This window comes from Galdieria sulphuraria, assembly GCF_000341285.1.
Source record: "Galdieria sulphuraria unplaced genomic scaffold scaf_14, whole genome shotgun sequence".
NCBI lineage: Eukaryota > Rhodophyta > Bangiophyceae > Galdieriales > Galdieriaceae > Galdieria > Galdieria sulphuraria.
Genome location: NW_005178461.1, coordinates 234,835 through 235,063, shown reverse-complemented (window position 1 = coordinate 235,063; position 229 = coordinate 234,835).

The following is a 229-nucleotide window of genomic DNA, read 5'->3' as shown; positions in this document are numbered from 1 at the left end:
GCAATGGAAATAAATACAAGCAACTTTTTTCCGGTCAAGTTGTTGATTGACATAAGATAGATTGATTAGTTTGAATCTAAAACCATTCGTCGAGTATGATGAGGAGTGATATCCTTCTTCATGGAATACTAGTGTCGAGATCGAGTTGAATCATAAACTTGATATTGTTCTTCCTATAAATGTAGTTGTCTACACTTTCCAAACCAGTAAAGAAAGTTACAGCTATATA